Below are 19,760 nucleotides of genomic sequence, written 5' to 3'. Positions count from 1 at the left end.
CCCCCCTCATAGTTGTAGCACAGGAGTTGTGTTTTTGGGATGCTGTGGGTGTGACTGATTATCTGTTTTGGGGGTCAGGAAGGAATTTTTTCCACTGGGGCCACCTTGGCTGAAGCCTGGTAGTATTTTTTCACCTTCCTCACTGCATCATGTAAACTAAATTGGAGTAAGATTGAGAAATTAATATTAGCAATCTGTCAGAATGTTTAGTTCATTGCAACTTGCTGCCTGTAACCACTGCAGATAAAAAGCCAAAAGGGCCAATGAGACCTGGGATTTTGTTAGTAAACCTTGTGCCTATGGGAGAAGAGAGACCTGAAGTTTTCACAGACAGAGGTCCCTCTTTGGTACCTTCTGTCCTCTTTGCAGGGGGAGGGTGAGAGGATTCAGAAGAATGAGCCAAATCTTAAGGATAGGCTGAAGAGGTATGGTTTATATGGTGGGAGCCTTTAACACCTGCATGGGACCTATTTAAAAGCCTAGTATGTGGAAGAGGGGCAGATAGCACACCTCCCAGGTGTTAAATTAATAATATTGCTGCCTGCTGCTTAAATCCATCTTTGTATCTGTTCCCATTCGCCTGTGTGTCCTAATCAACAGCTGCTACCCCAAATCATCTCCTAGAGTGGTAGTATCAGGGCTGGCTTGTGGGCAGCCTGTGAGCATAGAGTGAGCTGCTCAGTATTGGGGCAGAAGGTCAGAGATCAATTCAGGGCCAGGCCAGGTCAAAACCACAAAGTCAGAGTCTGTTCTCAAACTGAGAGCATGAGATGAGAATGAGGGCAGGATCAAGCTATGGTTTTTTACTGGGGTCAGCAATGGTCTTAAGCTGGAGACAGTGGATCAGGGACAGGAGATGAGCCTGGATCAAGAGCCAGGAGTCTAGGATCAAGGTGAGTTACAGCAAGCAGCGTCTGAGGCAGAAGCACACCTGAGATCTGCATTGCTCAGATAACTCTTTGGAATGGCTTCCTGGTTTATATGGGGAGTGCCAGCCAATCAAGGAATCACAGAGGGCTGTCACTCATACTCTAGAGGGCAGGACTTCCTGCAGGGCTTAGCCTCTTAGTTCCTCTTGGTGACATTCCTGACTGGTGGTACCTGCCTTGAATCCCACCGCACCCCGAATCTAGGCCTGTTCAATCTGCATTGCCACGGATGTCATGGCTCCTTCTCAGCTAATGACCAAAGCTTACCTATGAACCAGGATGAGTGTGAGGTGCCATGCACAGCAACTGCAGATCCCTCTGTGGAAGGTTTGTCTGCCCCTGCCTCATGGTACAAATTCAACACTATTGCAAGGCATAAGTGGCCATGTAGAGCAGCTGTTGTAGCTGTACAGGTCAAAAAGGTCTCCCTCTGTATTGGAAGATGGTGGAGTGGGGGGGTTTTGAACAGCAGTACAGTACAATACAGAATAGGTAGCTGTAGCTAGCAGCGGGCTTTATTTTCTGCAGTGTTACATCTATGCAATCTTTGAATGAACAGAATTTAATAGTTAAAGAGAAGGTCTTCTTGCTTTGGTGGGAAGAACATCAATGTGGTGAGGAGAGCCTTACGTGAACCCTAAATGCCCTGAGGCTGATGTAACTTAGACGGGGGCTGATCAGGGCCTTGGCTATCCTGGAACTCAGGAAGCACAGAGGTGATTTAAAGCCATCTTTCCACCCCCATCTATGCTCCTGCTAAAAGCACTGTGATGGAGGACCTGAGAATAGAGGCCCTTGGATCTGAATTTTGATCTTTGAAAATAACGAATGTTTCACCTCTACTTCTAAATTTGCCACAAATTCTGGGATTGGCATGGGTGTGACAGAAGGCTGGATTTAACCCAAAGAATGCTTACTGAACAAGGAGGTAATGGATAAACCTGATCAACATTTTGTTGTTGAAACTTTTTTGGGGGGCAATAGAGAAAAGACTTTTCAGTCAAAAAGAAAATGGTCATTTTGGTCAAATTTTTCCAGTTTTTTGGTTTTGAAGTCTGAAAAATATTACTGAAAGTGATTTCTAAAAAGCTGAAAAAAAATTGTTGATTTTAGGTTTTCGTTGAAAAACAAAAACATTTTCATCTTTTTAAAAAAAAACCTATTTTAAAAAAATTCCTCAACAAAAATAATTTACATTTTTGATCAGTTCAAAGGATGGAGTTTACTTGTCTCTTAGGAATGCTCCCATATTCCTAATTAAGGAATTTTTGTGAATGGTCCCTCGGTCTGTGATTTTGTTCCATCATCACACCATGCACTGTAGTCTCAATTAACTGTATTCAAAGTCCAGCTCGTGTAATGAGGCCAAATCCAATTTTGTTGTAACTCCATTGAAGTCAGTGGATAAATTTGGTACCTGGAATTTCAAAGAAAATTAGGTCCATCTTCTGAGCTCATTTGTAGGATAGATCACGTGAGAAATTGTTGCCATACTAGATAGCCCTTTCTCTTCTGACAAGCTGAATGATCTTGTGTTAGTTTTCCTGCTGTGCAACCATGTTTCCAGTATTTTGTGAAAGTCACACAGAGTGCCTCAACTGTGTGGCTTTTGCCTCAAGAAACTTACCAAAAAAAAAAAAAAAAGAAGAAGAAGAAAAGGTGCCAATTGCTCTTCTTTGGAGGGTTGCCATCATATAGTAATGTAGTGTTTATACATGAGTTTGGGGCTTGGACAAAAATAGATAGTATCTTCTCTTAATTTAGTTTGTCATATGCTAAAATTACGAGTAGGTTGGCTTTGGGTTTTTTTCTGACAAATGCTAAGCCAAGGAAGAAGCTACATACTGTTGAAACTGAGCCAGCAATTCTCATCTGGAAACTGTTACAGCTAATGATAGATTCTATAGAAATCTCTAATGTATGAAAATATAGAACATACAACATTTGTGCAGACTTAAGGGAAGCCAAACAGAATTCCTAGCCACTTTTGACACATCTGGATAGAGGATTGTTTGTGGGATGTGAAAAAAAAAAAGCACCTCGATCTTTGGTGGCGGCAATTTGCAAGTACAGTAGCATAAATTTCAGAATAGATGCCTTTACAATCCTGGCTAAAAAGGCAGTCTGAAGGGCTATGGAATTTCACACACTGATGCCCCAAGGAATCCTTTTTAACTGTTGTACCACTGCATTCTGGAATTCCTGAAACACCTATCCCACAGTGCCTAGCACTGTTGCTGGGAGCAGGGACTTTTGAGTCATTTCCAGGTGCAAGGCCCTGTATTATGGAATGGAGTTAGGAAAGCTGGTATAGCCGCTATATTTCTGGGTTCTGTCCAGAGTGGGGAGAAACTCATGTAGACTTGACCAGTTCAGCTGGAACTGAGCAAAAGACTTGCTCCAAGGTGTGTTGCAATTGCCCACTACAACTGACTATTGTAAAATGCCTGGGATGGTGTGTGTGATGCCCGGGTGTACATGCAAAACATTGTACAAGTATTACAAGCTCAAGGAGTCCAAAGAAACGTGTGTGGGTTGTTTTTGTTTGTGCTTTGTTTTTTGCTTAGTATAAACAGGATCTCAGTGCTCTGGGACCCCATTCCTTGAATACAGCTGGTGAGAAGAGGCCAGTCAACCAGAAGACTAGTTCCTAGAAGGAGAGTGGACGATGGGGAAGAAGGAAAGAAAGTAAGGTTTTGTTGTCACTGGGGTTGGGGACAGGGAGAAATGGGACACCATAGATTTTTACCTCAGTGTAGCAAGTCAAGGTGAACTCTATATTTCCCACTTGGAGTTGATTTCAACTAGCTACATTCATGTAAAACTTCTAGTGCCCCATCTCCACTAGGATTTTACATGGAGTTAGCTTTCTCAGTGTACAATCACACCTTTTTTTGCAGTGAAGACCTAGCTAGAGCAGGGTGAAAGTGCTGAAAGAAAAAAACAAATTTTTCCCTGGGCATGTGATGGGGTGTGCAACCCACACCAACCCTGATAATGTTAACAAGGGCTTGAGAGGCCAATTAGGTTACCTGGCATCACCTGTGAGAGAGGTGGGCAGGGTTAATTAAGAGTGAAACCCAGTGGGTAACAGCTGGGGCAGCACTATAAAGCCAGGAGGCTAAAAGTAGAAGAGGGCTGCAGGGGAAAAAGGCTGCATTCATTCCCTGCTATAAGGGAGGCTGACAGGGGCGAGGAGAAAAATCTAGGGAGTTAGTAAGCCCTGAGATCCTGCTCTGGAGTAAGGAGTTTAGCAAGAGGCTAGATGGGGATGAAGTAGCCATGGAGACTAGAGTACGATTCTGTGGTAAGCCAAGAAACAGGTGAGGGAGGAGAGAGAGGCTGGGTAGGAAGGAGTGCAGGGAAAGAGCAACAGGGATGGGGATTGAGCAGACCTGGACTGCTGGTTATTGAATCCCTGGAATGATACTTGGTGTAGTGGGTGGACCTGGGTTCCCCTGCCAGCCACTGGTACAGTGGCACTGAGCCCCAAGCTGTGGCTGAACTCCATCTGGAAATGGCATTTGGACAGTGGTCCTGTTGGACTTTTTTAACCCTGGATGGTGTGGACTAAATGGGGATCTGGCTTGAGGGCTAAATTACCAGAAGAGAGACTATTGCAGAGTAAGATGAGAAGACAAGGGAACACTTGATGCTGTAAGAGCTATTTTCCCAGATCTAGATGTAAAGAGGTGCACTAGTGGTGAGTGGGAACCCCCGTTAGAGGGCACCTACACAGATTTGGCCCTGGTCATAGTAAGATAACCCATGTGTAATGCACCATCCCCCATAGACTATAAGGTCAGAAGGGACCATTATGTTCATCTAGTCTGCCCTCCTGCATAACGTAAGGCCACAGAACTTCACCCAGCCACTCCTGTAATAGATCCCAATCTATGACTGAGTTATTGAAGTCCTCAAATAATGATTTAAAGACTTCAAGGTACAAAAAATCCACCAGCAAGTGACCAGTGCCCCATGCTGCAGAGGAAAGCAAAAAACCCCCAGGGCCTCTGCCAACCTGCTCTGGGGCAATATTCCTTCCTGATCCCAAATATGGCGATCAGCTAAACCCTGAGCAAGACTCACCAGCCAGACACCCAGAAAGAATTATCTGTAGTAACTCAGAACCCACCCCATCTAACATCCCATCACAGGCCACTGGGCATATTTACCGCTAGTAGTCAGAGATCAGTCAATTGCCAAATTAGGCTGTCCCATCATACCATCCCCTCCATAAACTTATCAAGTTCAGTCTTGAAGCCAGTTAGGTTTCTTGCCCCTACTGCTCCCCCTTTGGAAGGCTGTTCCAGAACTTCACTCGCCTGATGGTTAGAAACCTTCCTCTAATTTCAAGTCTAAACTTCCTGATGTCCAGTTTATATCCATTTGTTCTTGTGTCCACATTGATGCTGAACTTAAATAACTCCTCTGCCTCCCTGGTATTTATCCCTTTGATGTATTTATAGAGAGCAATCATATCTCCCCTCAGCCTTCTTTTGATTAGGCCAAACAAGCCAAGCTCTTTGAGTCTCCTCTCATAAGGCAGGTTTTCCATTCCTCGAATCACCCTAGTAGCCCTTTTCTGTACCTGTTCCAGTTTGAATTCATCTTTCTTAAACATGGGAGACCAGAATCGCACACAGTATTCCAGATGAGGTCTGACCAATGCTTTGTATAATGGTACTAAAACCTCCCTATCTCTACTGGAAATACCTCGCTTGATGCATCCTAGGACCACATTAACTTTTACCATATCACATTGGTGGCTCATAGTCCTCCTGTGATCAACCAGTTCGCCCAGGTCCTTCTCTTCCTCTGTCACTTCCAACTGATGTGTCCCCAGCTTTATAGCAAAAGTTCTTGTTTTTAGCCTCTAAGTGCATGACCTTCCACTTTCCACTACTAAATTTCATCCTATTTCTATTACTCCAGTTTACAAGGTCATCCAGATCTTGTTGTATGATATCCCTCTTATTTCCCCTCAAATCCCTCCCCTCCCCATTTGATGAGAGAGAGAATTCTGCACCTGTTTAGATATTTGTAACAAGACTTTCAGAGATGCTGAGAGCATGGCCACTTGGATGGGGCGTAGGCATCTAGAAACAAACAAACAAACAAACAAACAAGCACGATGCTTGCAGTAAGATTTCAGGGGTGTAGTTACAAGAATAGAAAAAAATAAAATAGAATATTTAATTTAAAATGGAATCTTGTCTCAAAAGTCCTTCCCTCTATATTTAATCTAATCTATCTAGGTTTTTTTATGTTCCTTATCACTTACCATCTAGGACTACTGTGAAAGATCCTGCTAACTTTTTGGGATTCCTGAGAAAGAAAGTATTTTCTTGCAGAGGGTTGTAGGGGAAAATGGAGTCTTATGTTGTTTTAAATGGACACACACAGTTCTATTGATTGGAGGTGGGCCAAATAGACACAGTTAAAATTTGGAACAGGATTAGGTTTCAGCTAGAATTCAAAGCTAGAGTTCAAGATTAACCAGAACTGAGGTTCAGTTTAGATTTGATGGTTCTGAACGACCAGGAGCTTTTTGACCCAAAATGATGGAAAGCTTGTGAGATCAGCTGATCTAGTATGAATTTTGCCATTTTTGACTGCATCTAAAATGGATCTGGAAAACAGACCCTTTCTAGATGCAACCCACATGCAAAATGGTGGAGGAAAGTTCAGTACTGAGAGCTCCACTGTTTGGTGTGTACATGTGGTGGTCAGAATTTGAGACTATTGTTCAAATCCAGGTCAACTAATGATCTATAGAAATAAATGTCAGTCTGCTCAAAGATTTACAGAGGTACATAATTAATAAAGGGTTTATTCGTTTACCTTTTTGTAACAGGTTATAGCTGCAACATACACATTTTATAACTGAGACACTTACAGGAAAATGCAATGCATGCTTACAACTGAAATTTGTGAAAGACTCAGCACATGTCTACACTACAATGGCATAGGTATGGCACTGCAGCTGTGCCACTGTATCTCTGTACAGTAGACACTGCCTACCTACATTGACAGAAAGGGATTTTCTGACAACGTAGTTAATCCACTTCTCTGAGAGGTGGTAGCTAGGTGAGGGAAGAATTCTTCTATTGACCTAGCTGCATCTAGGGTGGGGGTTATGTCAACCTAACTATGTTGCACAGGGCGTGACATTTTTCACAGCCCTGAGCAACGTAGCAAGGTCGATCTAAGTTCTAGGTGTAGACCAGGCTTTACTGTCAGCGAATCACTGAAAATGATCATTGTGAGAAGTTGCAGTGATCAACAATTCATTTCTCTCTTCTAATGGGAGTAAAGTAAAGTTGTCTGTTTTATACTTCAAAAGGTTCAACAGTTGTTTGTTCTATACGTATCCCTAGTCAGTAATCTGAGTTTGGCTATAGTGTGCTGTATAAAAGGATCCAGATGAAATTTCCTCTAAAGCTGTAAAAAGCTCTTCCTCTCCAGCAAAACTGCAGGAGGAAAGAAATGTGAAACAGTCTGTATTGTCTAGTGCTGGATAACTACTCCTGCCAAAATGTTTTACCCACACTAGCATGGGAATAGATGGAGAGGGGGTAAAGAGAGGCTAAATTATCCTCAGTTTGGCCTGAATGTTTGTACTTTGTTTTATAGCCCAATCCAGTCACCATTATTTCTTTGTATTTCTGGGAAGTCTGCTTTTTTGAGTGACTTTACTGTCTCTTTGTACCATATGTGGAAATGAAATACCCTGCATGATTAGAAGTATCCATATTAAGCAAACTGTACTGGCAAAATTCAGTATTTGATATGTGCAACCTTCAAAAAGGCCTTTTCATCATAAAAATAACACTCATAATATTAATACCTCATTCTACCTGAAACACCACAACCACAAAAAAAAGTCAGTTGGTGTGGGGGAAAAACCAACCCCACCACAATAAAAGTAAATTGACAATTAAAAAAACCAAACAATCCCCAAAACACAAACCCTTCCCCAAGCAGAAACTCCAAAAGGGAATGATGCCAGAAACTCCATGAAATCTCCCAAGGAACTTGGTTATTGCTGTTAATTTTACATGAGAGGAACTCAGATGCTATAGTAATGGGCAGCAGTACAAAAATCCTAAAACGAATAGATACAATACAAGGACTCCAGCATTAGAGAAATCCTATACTTTGCACTGCAAACAAGTTCCTCGGGGTACTGACAAGAACTTCATGTAGTCAATAGTATCCATGCTGTACTTACGGTTCTTTTTTTAGTTAGCTGTCTTTTCTGCTCCTGCTAATGAAAAGAGTAAGTTGTGGCTCTGATTTTTTTCATATGTAGTCAATTTATTCCCTGGCTTCTGAAGTGCAGTAATTTATGTTGATGGCCATGAGGACTTCATATAAATTATAAATCCATACAGTTTATTCTTCTGTCATTAATATAGTGTTTGTGAAAGGTGATGGACTGAAAGAAATAGAGACTACAGTCCTTACTCTGCCACACCCACACAGTAGGTACTGCACAACATTTCCCCATTCTGTGCCAAGAGTTCCAGTATAATTGAAGCAGTGTGCCTACTGGCTAGGGCACTACCTTGTCAAACAAAAGACCTGGGTTCAATTCCTGGCTCTGCCATTGGTTTGCTGGGTGACTTTGGGCAAATAACGTTTTCTTCCTGTGCCTCAGTCTCCCCATCTGTAAAATGGGGATAATGATACCTGCCTCCTTTGTAAAGCACTTTGAGATCTACTGATGAAAAGTGCTATATAAGGGGTAGGTATCATTATTAGTTCAACCACATCAGAATTTAATTACATTAAAGAGATATCTCTAGGATTCAGATCATTCTGTGGGATATGTGCTTTATACAGTATAATTGTTTCTCCACATAAATGGTTTATTTTTTAGCATGTATGCACCTGGCCTAAGCTGAATACCTTCCAGCTGCTGCCTTCCTAGAAGTGTATTGGAAGGTATTATCTTTGGTTAGTTACATTGTTAAAATGCATGTTCTAGCTTGCTTCTGTGTTAAATTTAATTAATTTGAAGATAGAGCTGTGCAGAAAAGAATTGCTTTTGAGCAATATTATTAATTATTTATTATCGTTATTATTAATAATTTATATAGCTTCATTAAATGTGCACAGTGCTTTACAGCTGGTCAAATGTACCAGAAAAAGAACATGATCAAGGAACCTGTGAGCTCAACATCAATGGGAGTTGCATTCATGTAACTGAGAACAACTTTGGCCCTGAGTTTTGTTGATGTTTTTGACGATGAAGCTATTAGAGAGGCAAGATGGGAGAGAAGGAAGGGGACATGCAACAATGACTGAAATTTTCCCTCATGTAGCCTGCTATCTCTCTTGCAGTTTTGCTGCAAACCAAAGTTAATTTGAAAAGTTACTGTAAAAATATCCAGGACACAGGTACACACATGCCCCAAAGCCAGCTCTCTGCAATTCACCCACACAATCTGCCATAACAACAGCTGAAATAAAACAGCCAATTTAATTACATGCCATGTATGCAACTTTTGGTTCCATCTTTGAAATTCTCTCACTTAACTTGTTGATCAACTAATTACTTTAATAATATGCCGCAACCTGTCTAGTTGTGTAGTGTATAACTGTTCTCTCTCTCTTCCCCCATTGTTCAATGGAATTCAAAATGTCGATAAAATTTTAAAAATATATGCACTAAAGTCCCTGATCCAAAACCCAATGAAATCAGTGGGGGACTTTCATTGGGCTAATTGTGAAAGGTAAAGCACTAAGAAGCGTATCTCCTGTCCATGTTCTGGTTTCAGTGTCGAAGTCTTGCACAGGTTTCCAAAATTTCCAACAAACCTAGACAGAGTTGGGAGTAAGCCTTATTTGCACAAAGGTCTAGATTCTGATACTCTTACTCAGGATAAGAGTACTTTATTCTGAGAGCAGTCCCAGTGAAATCACTTAGGGAGTAAAGTGCTTACTCAACAAAATAATCATAGCAGTATCTGCCTCAAAGTGAGGCAAATCTTTGAGCAAATTTCAAGTGAACCTGGATTGATTCATGGATGTGGGAAGAAATCACTTAAACCTTCCTGAGTTTAATGGAGCTTTTTCTCCAAAGCAGGGAAGACAGCATTTCAGTTGTTTCTCTTGCAAACCAATTCAAGGTGAAGCTGGAGAAAGATTTGTATGAATGTCTCAGACAAAAATTACTGATTCCCTCCCCCCCTTTCCCAGTTCTAGTTAATTGACTACTGATTTCATCCAGCAACCCCTGGAAAAACAGGTGTAAATTATGGCCAGAAACAGCTCCTTGAAATAACTGCACAGAACCTGTGTCCTCTGAGGATTTTTGGCATTCTCTAGAAATAAATAGCAAACTAACAGCCGTGACCCTCTGACCTCACTTTTTCTGGCAAAGAGCAGCCCAATTGTTGCATAATGTAAACACCACTTCCCATCCTCTTCCTGTGCACTGACATGTTTTCCCATGGCAGGTCACTGTTGGAAGCGCAAGTCTGCTTGCCTCAAGGAAGAGGCCCTTCAGTAATGTATGAAACTAGAGTCCAGCTGGGAAGATAAACACATTCTGGAACAGGTGATGAAAAACATGGAAAAGCCTTTGTCTGAAGGGGACGTTATTTTGTGTTGAACTTCTAATGTTCTGAGGATGTTTCTGATGAAATGCATATTGCATCTATATGAACGCCAAAAGAATTCCTTCCCATTCATGTTACTCAGCTTGAGCAAGCAGGTGCAGTGTGCCACCTTATTGCAGAGTACACAATGTGCATATTCAAACCAGAACAAAAATCTAGTGTCAAGCCCATCTCTATTCTTCATTGCCTTCTTGGCTGTTTGCACAGCAGGGATATAAGAGAACACTTGCTTCATTTTTCATTTCTTGTTTTTGAAGGTAGTAATGTACAGTCAGAAGGATGAAGGGGGGTTAAAATCTGCTTGAAAGATGCTATACATTGGAAACTGTGCTGGGGAAGGGGATATGAATGCCAGGGACTTACAGCTCAAATTGACTGAATAGAAGAGAGCAGTTCAACTTTTGACTGAGGATTGAACCCTTGACATTTAATCGGTTGGCATAAATCCCTGGCTCTATTGTAGAACACATGCCCCTCTTTTTATACAAATGCTGGATAAAAAAGGAAATTACATACAATGACCACACTTGGGGTGCAGGAGAGTAGCATGTTCATTTCTGAATGCAGTAAGAAAGGCGATTACTGTAGAGACTGACGTATTACTCCTGTCTCCTGCTGCTAGATGGGGCCCAGTGAATTCACCCTGTAATGTCAGGCTTCTGTCATCAGCTCTTGCAAATACTTTCAGGTCATGATCTCTTTTCTGAGACAAAAAATAGATTCTGAGATTCTTCCCACTCTTTTCAAATCACTCTACACTGCATAATCCTTAACTCCAACACTATTTCTTCTGTGATTAGCATTTTCACAGAGAAATATCTTTAATGGTTTTAATTCTTCCAGGCAACATTCAGGTATCTATTCAGTTCAGTGAGCATTTACCCATTTCCAGGTTTTTTTCCTCATCTAGGTATCTTAAGATACTTCTCAACTTCAACGTCATAAATATGACTTTGACGGGGCGCACAGACCTTTTACTGTCCTCTAGAAGGGACCCCAAGGCCTTGCCACAGCCTGCCCCAGTGGATCTCTAAAAAGGCCTTGCCAAGCCAGACAGGGGCCTGGAACTTGAGGGGTTAATTCAGAGGCAGCTCAGGGAGGCATTCCCAGCTCTGAGCTAATTTGGTGCAGATGAACCTGTTTAGGCTCAACATTTTAAAGAAGAGTGTTCTTTTTTCCAAAAAGATACAGGTGAGGGGATTATGCTGGCTAAAATTTGTGGAGCCCTGGGGGAATACAGGAGCTACCCTCCTTGGCTTGTACATGTCTCCGTATTTACTATTTGTAAATATGGGCAAAAGAAATGCAACTACAGACTTTTGCCAAATTGGGGTCAATTTGAATTAAACTAGGGCCCCTGCAATAAAACCCAGACCAGAAAGGATGATTTTGGTTTAGACCTGAGCCTCTATTGTTTGAGCTCTAGCCTGACAGGCCACATAACCATGTACCATTTTCATATTAACAGGTCAAACTCCTGTCTGGTGTAATTCCATTTGACCAAAAGAAGCTTTGAAATATGTCTTAAAATCAAGTCCACGGATGAAAAATAGACGCTTGGTTACTGTGCTTGTAACACTGGAAAACACAAACAGGTGAATCTTATTTGTCTATTTTTACTAATGCATTGCTTACTATATTTTTATGATGGAAGCGGGGTGTAATTTGTTAAAGCCAGTGGATGTGACAGCTGCCCTTCATTCAGGATAATTGTAAGAAGCAGCTAAGCTCCTTTTTAATAAGATAATTGAAACAATAGCAACCACCACCCAAAGCACAGTCCATATTCAAAGCCAGTCAGAAACGAGGTGGGCAGAGGATTTCACTGGGTATTGTTTGATGGAATGGTATGTGTCACAGAGCAGAAGCAGTTCAAATGTCAAGTAGACAGTAAGAAAAGCACTGGAAATGTGGCTCTGAGAGAAAGCACAGAGGGCACTTTTTGGGCAAAGTGCTGTCTAGAAAGAGACTTGGAGCTGTGAGCAAAGAAACTGCCTCCTGTTTGATTCCTCTTGTGTTGATGGAAACAAGACTTCATGTACATTCTCTGTAAATAAATAGAATTGGAGTCAGGTATTTTTCTGCTACATCTTCAATTTCTTCTCCTAATGGAAATAACCAACAAGGCCTGAATATTGGCTCACTGCTTGGGTCAAAAGGGGTAAAAATATTATCACACACAATATGTTGTTCTGTGTGTACTCCTGATCAAAATTATAGTGTCAATCAGCAAGTAGGGCTGGATCCTAAAACCTGTGTAGGATTTTCTAAGACTCAGGGAACATAAAAGTGTAACCTACTACATGTGAATTTACTGTGGGAGTAGATGGGGAGTAATTGTCCTAGGATACCAATTTGGTGAAGATTTCCTCCTCTTCTTCCCTTAAGTCCAAAGCGTAACATCTGCACAAGTTTTGGAACCTAGACGTTGGTTAAAACGATGATACAAATTTGTACTTAAGCCCACAGAATTCTGTGTGTGATTGATTCTCATGCATCCTAAGCCCCATTTACCCTGCTCTGGTAATAATTGACACATTCACTCTAAGGCCATTGCACACTGCCAGCATTCTTGGGCCTTAGTGTAAATGAGAATCCTACCCAGAGTTATCTAATGGATGCAGTGATGATACATTTTGTTTCTTAATGCAAAACAAAAATTAACAAACAAGTGATAAAACCCATTTGCTTCTCTTATGAGAGAAGAACAGTGGATAAACCTGTTTGAGTGGCTTTCATATATATTTGAAATGTCATGTATATAGTCATACACAAATATATACAATTTACTTTATTGAGGTTGCACTGATACTAGTCTGAATTTGATTTTGTGTGTGTGAGAGATTATATATGCACCACCAAGCCAGCTATATATGCAGCACCAAACCAGTTACTACCCAGCTTTATTAAACTTTGTACTCCCTTCCCCTTGTACTTGCCTATTTGTTTACTGCTGGCACTCCTTGTGTCTTGCCTAAAATTAAGGGTCTAATCCTGCCAACTATTTGAGTGAGTCGTCCCACTGACAATAGGCCTACCAATGTGAGTAACAATTCATGGGAGTAAGATTTTGCAGGGCTGGATTTCAGATTGTAAACTCTTCATGGGAAGAGCTATCTTTTAAAAATTTCTTCCTAAAGCAATACTTTTGGACACTGTATTAAGAATAATAGACTGATACAGAGACCTGATTTCATCCCAACTCCATATAGTAATTCTGTAGGGACATTTGCTTATACAAAAGCTCTTTCAAAACTGATGATAAAAAATGAACTAAACCCTATTGAAAGCAGAACTTGATTTCTTTCTCTGCTTGTGGTGAGTTCTTTAAAATGACTTAACCAGCAACTGAAGGGTGACGTACAGTTGAAGTTCAGCAGGAGTTTTGCCTGAGTCAGGACCAAGTAGGGACAACAGCATTTGGGACATAGACTGAGATATTTTGTTCCATAATCTGTTAGGCAAGATCATCCTCATCCTCCCTTCTAATTTACAAAATATAAATAAATAATTGGTATAACAAAGAAATAATAATGCATATTGAAAAAAGACACACTAGTACATGTATGGACAATAGCCAAGCTCAACAGAGCTTGCTTGATTCAGCTTTCCCCACGACTCATTGGTTTACATCCTTACAGCTGATGTCACTGGTCTAAATTACAGACTTTCACTGATTTGGCATCTCCCTTGGTCATTGAAAACAAAGTACACGCACACGCACACAACAGTGTGTGAACACTGACAGTACATCAGTAGCAGTGTGCCTACAGCTTATTCAGTCACTATAAATCCAGGGAAGAATGTCTCCTTTACAGCTACGGCAGCTGTCAGCCATAGTCTGTTCAGGGATAGGATGCCACGGCAGCAATGAGGCCATAAAAGAAACTGGACAAAGCAAGGATGCATCTGTTGGGGAACAAAGAACATCTGTCCTCAGATGTAGCAGCTTTTGGCATGTTTTCACAAAGGGGCAGGTTGACCAATACAAACTGCCACTCAATAAAATAAACTGTGTGTCTGAGGCTGTGCAAAATTGTGCTGTCTTGGGCTCCAGTAGTAATGAGGCTTGTATTCTTCTAACAGGAAGGCATGGAATGGGATGGGTACCATCAGGGTGCACAGTCCCTAGCAGTGCATCTGCTACTTGTGTTTTCTGATCTCTCGTTGTATACAACATAAACTAAACTCCTGTCCTATTATACATACCCCTGGCATAAACAAGATGGGATGTGGAGGACAGAGTGCATAAATTCTGCTCCTATGGATTTACAATAAGTGACATTCCTGTAGAAGAGACCTCTGCCCCCTATACACTGCCCCTCTCCTCCCTTTTTTTAAGCATGGTTCTTTCATGTCTTTTTCGCCAGGCTGCTAACTTTTAATTATTATGGTAATTTTTCTTTATTGAAACATTGTAAATCACTGAGGTGCATCTGCCTTCAGAGTGATTTTTATATCCTCTTTTGGACGGGATAGCATTTCAAGTGTCTGTCTTCTCATGTGTATCACCAGAATCAAACTATATTAATCCAGCAAAGATTGAGGGACTTGGGATAAAACTGAATTAAAAAAAAAAAACTACATTAGTGTTATGAATTAGGAGTCATTGTTCAAAATTATGTTGAATCTCCATCTCTCCTCCACTGATGCATTAGCATTCAGAGCAGCTGAAGCTCTTGACCTTTGGCCCTACCCAGCTGTTTAGCAAGCTGGTTTTCTTACTACATCTTGAGAGGGAGAGAAAATAAGAGAGGAAATATTTATACAGGGCCACACCCAGAAGTCTTTACTTTGCATTTACTCAGGTAATGGGAGTTTTGACTGAATAAAAATGAATAAGGACTTCAGGATCTGGTCCATAGATTTCTACTATATGTTTTAGTGGGCTCAAGCCTTGCTGATTTTAGAGATGGGTGTAAATTGCAAAATTCAGATCCTGATCCAGATCTTGAATAGTATAAAGTTCAAGGTTGTTCAGATAAGGAGATTTGAATCAGTCTGTTGTGAAAATAAGAGCCATCCTGGTCCAGTTTCAAATTTCCAGTGGTGGAGGAATCCAAATCAGGGTTTATGATTAGATCCATCCCTAATTCTGGATGAGACATTGGGGTAGATCAATAGTTACAGAGCACCTAATTCTTTTTTTTTTTTTTTTTAATAAGATATTCTTAGTTGTGACAATTTTGTTATATGCTGCCTAGTGACTTTAAAAAAATCATTCTGTTGTGCATAGCTCTTATAGGAAGTGTTTGATCTGTATACCATGTATGCATATGTGTATGGCCCTGATCAGTACAGTTAGTGGTCAGAAGTGGGTAGAGGAAAATTTCTTATCTTCTTAAAGTTACATCTCCACTATGGAGGCAGTCGACCTCCACCTTCCATCTTTCATAGTTGAAACACAGTTGTAAAACGTCCACCCTCCTTTGGATACTGGTCCATTTGGCAATGTTTCTGATGTAGCTAGCTCTCTTTCTTCCTCTTTCTGATTTGCCTGTGATCTTGCCTGGGGTATGTGTGCTGGAATCAAGTTGCTTTGCGAACGGTGAGGTACGTGTCCACAGAGATGTTATTCTCTTACTTGAGACCTAGGGCCTCAAGGAATTGTGCTCTCTTTAAATTCATCCTTCTCTTCACCTCATTGTTCATAATTTTGGCTACCCAGCTAATTTTTAACATTCTTCTATAACACCAAAACTCTCATGCTCTGAGTCAGCTCTGTGTCCTTTTTAAGTGTCCAACTCTTACCTCCACGCAGGAGGGTTAACCATATGTAGCATGTGAGCAGTCTAATGCAGATGTGTAGCTTTAACTTTTGCAACACAGAAGCCTTTGGAAGCCGTTGAATGCATTTTTTGCAAGCTGTATCCTTCTCTTGATTTCTTTATCACATCTTCCATATGATGTTGTTAAGACTCCCTACATTGGGGAAATTATTCATTTGTTTTACCCTTTGACTATCAATATATAGGTGGTGCCTACCTTGCTTACCTATGTTTTACTTCTTATCATACTTTTTGTCTTCCTAACATTAATCGTCATTCCATATTTCTTGCTGGCATTATTCACTGCACAAGCATGTTCTTCCCTAGTCAAAGTGATGCAAACTAGGTCAAAAGTGCATCTTATGTTGTTGGTGTATATGCCGTTGATCTGTATGCCCTGACTGGTGTCTTCTAAATTTTTCCTCATCATACCTGCTATGTCTGTGCTGAATAGTTGAAGAGATAGGTGTATGCCAAGGTTGCAGCCTTTTTTGATGCTGCAATACTCAGTTAATTGTTCATTCAGACTGCTGCCTTCTGTCCCCAACACAGGATTTTTATTAATTTTAGATCTTGGAACTCAATACCACATTCTTCAAGAACATGTGTCATCATGTCACATTGCATTTTTATCAAATGCCTTCTGAAAATCCACAAAGCACATATACATTTCCCTTTGCATTTCTATTGCATGTTCATATAAAATCCTCTGAACAAAAATTGCCGCCTTATGCTTAATCTTTGGTGGAAACCAAACTGAATTCTTTTAATTCTTGTTCTGAGATGTTGTCCGTGTACAAATGATTTACAACAAAACTTTGAGTGTGTGGCTTATCAGGCTTCTGATTTTAATGTTGTTCACATTTGCTAGCATTATTAACCTTTGGTAAAGGAATGAAGATTGACCTTTTGAAGTTCTCCTTATGTCTATATCTGATTGAAAGTTTTAGCAGATAAATTTTTAATCTTCATTCAGGGATTGCACCATTGCAACCACGGTGCCATCTTCTCCAGCGGCTTTCCCTTGTTGTATATCTTGTAGCACTCTTTCTAGTTCTGATGTAATATGCTGTGCTTTTTCTTCTCCTTTTGTGATGTCTATATCTTCCATTTTTTCAGGATAATTAAAAAGTTCCTTTACATACTCCATCCATCTTTTCAGGATGCTGTTGGTTTCATACCATACTTTGTGAACCTTTGTTCTAATACAGCTCATTCTTTTTTCTTGACTTCTTGATTTGTCTTGTTCTTTTTTCAGTCTGATGAACCTCTTTGTGGTTGCTCTTACTTTATATTCTTTGACTTCATAGTATCTTTGTTCTAGACATTTTTCTTTTGCTTCTTTCCATGCTTCTTGAATTTTTATGTAACTTTCAATATTCCTCATTTCTATCTTTGCATTCTCTTCTTGCATTTATTATATTTACAATATCATCAGTCATATACGATTACTTTCTGTCCCAATACTGATTTACTGTCTGGATGTTCTGTTCTTATATTTTTTTCTAATTTTCCTCTAAGTGTCTTTATTGTTGCATTGCAGGAGACATCAAGATGTTGGTTGACTTTTGAAATGTATTCCATGCACTTCTATTACTGTTTGAGTCCATCCACATTAATCTGCAGGATTTTTTGTCTTTTAGTTAGTTTTAAGTAATTTTTTAAGATTCAGCCTCTGCTTCACAGCAAGCAGATTATGATCATTGTTATAGTCTGCTGCTGAAAGCATTCTAGCATCTAAAACTGCATTAAAAACTTTTTGATATTAAAATATAATCTATTTGACTCCTTACAGTGTGTCTCAGTTCATCCCAACGGTTTTGCCGTGTATATAAACGTCTCAGGTGATGCTGAAACCATGTATCATTCCTGCTTGCACATTCAGTCAGTCTGTATCCTCTTTTATTCCTACATCCTAATACATGGTCTCCAACTATGTCAACCAATTAACCTTTTCCTGTCTTGGTGCTGAAGTCCTCCAGGAAAATATGCATACAACAAAAGATATTGTACTAAGGTTGGAGACTATTAGATAAACCATGACATCCTCTAAATCATGTTAACTGGTCCATGTACACAGCCAACAGGGGAGGTGGTGTTCTGCTGCTTGTACACTGACTAAATAAGGAGCCAGAAAACCATCCCTGATTGTCACAGTTTCTTTTGATTCCAGTGCCAGAGGCAAAAACTAAATTCACTTGCTCCTGGTTAGAAATCTGAACTTGTGTCAACCTCCTGATCTATGTATGTGTCATGATGCTCCATAGCTGTGATACTCTAAGTACATTTCCCAGACTTGAAGAAGACTCTATGTGGATTCAAAGCTTGTGTCTCTCTTCAACGGAAGTTGGTCCAATAAAAGATATTACCTCACCCACTTTGTTTTTCTAATGATGCTCCCTAAGCAGCTGAAGGCAGCTAGGTTGGAGGATCTGGACATAGAAGGGGATATAGGCATAGAGAGGGACCTAGTTGTGTTGTTTTACACAGAGTAAAATTTAGGCCCATGTGCTAATTAGGTAATGGCAGGGACTGGCCTCAGACTTGTATGTAGACTTGTACACATGAGATGGGCAGATTAAGCTGTTGGACGTCTTTCACCTCAAAGGATACACCAACATTTTACAAATTTATATGTATACACTGAGCCATTGAAATGCAGCCACCCTGGGGGAAGGAGCAGCAGTTGGCACATATCAGCAAAACAATGGGTATTATTGGGAGGAAAGTTTTGTTCCATGAATTTAAGTTTTGAAGTTTTCATCTGGAAAGGCCAAATACCTACATTTCATTTATTTCAGAAGAATAAAGGACAGGCTTAATTGAACCTGTAACGCAGCCACCACTCTGGCTAAAAACTCCTAACACCATATAAAGGAATTACTGATTTACCATTTTAAACCCAGTTCCTTTCACTAAGATTTCATAACTTGCTCCAGGTGCTGAGGAGCACTTTGCTCTCCATGTTTCAGCCACCAGTTGTTGCTTTTAAAAAAAACTTTATTAAGACAAAGTTACAGTAAAACATTAACATGCTGCGTCATACGTTACTTATTATTTATTCAGGATCAGGTCTGACATTCCTTCAAAATTAAATATCTCAGGTGTTTGAAATATGTTTTCTATTCACCACCTCAAGAAGATTAATCTCTCGCCAAATTTATTGTCTATTTTCATGCCAAGTTTCAACACCTGGCCAGTGTTTACTGCCAAGTTATATAACCTCTCTCTGAAGACAGGAATTATAACTGGAACACTGATGTTTCCACAAGTGTAATGGGGTTTTTGGAGATCCTTGCGATCAGAGCTTCCAAAATTTTCTTGACAATTGTGTCATGAATACAGTCATTCTGAAACAAAAGGGAAAAATCCATAAGGATTTTATCTTCCTAGTACCTGTGATTTTGTAACCTATATACTATTCAAACATAAAC

At 40.3% G+C, this 19,760-nt stretch overlaps 1 long non-coding RNA gene across 2 annotated transcripts in view; it reads left to right on the top strand.

Annotated features, from left to right (window-relative positions):
- LOC137162680 (uncharacterized) overlaps positions 1-19,760 on the top strand; it is a 60,306-nt gene that overhangs the window by 15,575 nt on the left and 24,971 nt on the right. The window contains exons 2-3 of one of the 2 annotated variants that reach the window (XR_010922466.1): positions 10,397-10,497; positions 12,027-12,153. This is a non-coding gene — a long non-coding RNA (uncharacterized lncRNA). The remainder of the gene's footprint in view (positions 1-10,396; positions 10,498-12,026; positions 12,154-19,760) is intronic. The other variant, XR_010922467.1, reaches the window with a different exon arrangement.

This window comes from Emydura macquarii, unplaced genomic scaffold (assembly GCF_026122565.2).
Source record: "Emydura macquarii macquarii isolate MOO-44397 ecotype Brisbane River unplaced genomic scaffold, CSIRO-AGI_Emac_v2 contig_2452, whole genome shotgun sequence".
NCBI lineage: Eukaryota > Metazoa > Chordata > Testudines > Chelidae > Emydura > Emydura macquarii.
This window is presented reverse-complemented; position numbering and strand designations above follow the sequence as displayed.